This window comes from Octopus bimaculoides, chromosome 6 (genome assembly GCF_001194135.2).
Source record: "Octopus bimaculoides isolate UCB-OBI-ISO-001 chromosome 6, ASM119413v2, whole genome shotgun sequence".
NCBI lineage: Eukaryota > Metazoa > Mollusca > Cephalopoda > Octopoda > Octopodidae > Octopus > Octopus bimaculoides.
This window is the reverse complement of record NC_068986.1, coordinates 16,734,900-16,735,482: the sequence shown is the minus strand read 5'-3', so window position 1 is coordinate 16,735,482 and position 583 is coordinate 16,734,900.

Genomic DNA, 583 nt, shown 5'->3' with positions numbered 1-583 from the left:
ATATAGCATGTGTTGACGTATACACCTGTTTGGTACACACCTTACTTCACTTTCTTTGATGTGTAAAATTCGAAGGAATTTTCGTTGTGCATATCACTCGTACAATCAGACCATTTTCTCTGAACCATGCCATAAGATATAGATAAACTGTAACTTAAAATAGCGCTATTCATTGAGGCAGACTGAGGATCACAGATAACCACTTGATATCACCAATGGACCGGAATGTATGTTATCTATGTTACTATTTTCAGTTCTCTTTTAATTTTTGTTTTATATTTTTTTATTGATTATTCCTTAGAAACATGGAATATTCTGGAAAGCAACATTTACCATGACCATTACCATTACACTTTAGTATTTCTAATTTTAAATGTTCTTGTTGGTTATTTTCTTTTACCGATAATTTTTCTCTGTTTCTGCAGTTTTTTTCATGTATATATTTTTCTTGTTCACTTATCTTTTCATTTTCTTTTATAACTACACACAGATGTAAATGCGCGTGTATATGTCTGTGTACATATATGTTTTTGTGTTTGCATGAGTGTGTGTGTGTGTGTGTGTGTGTGTGTGTGTGTGTGTG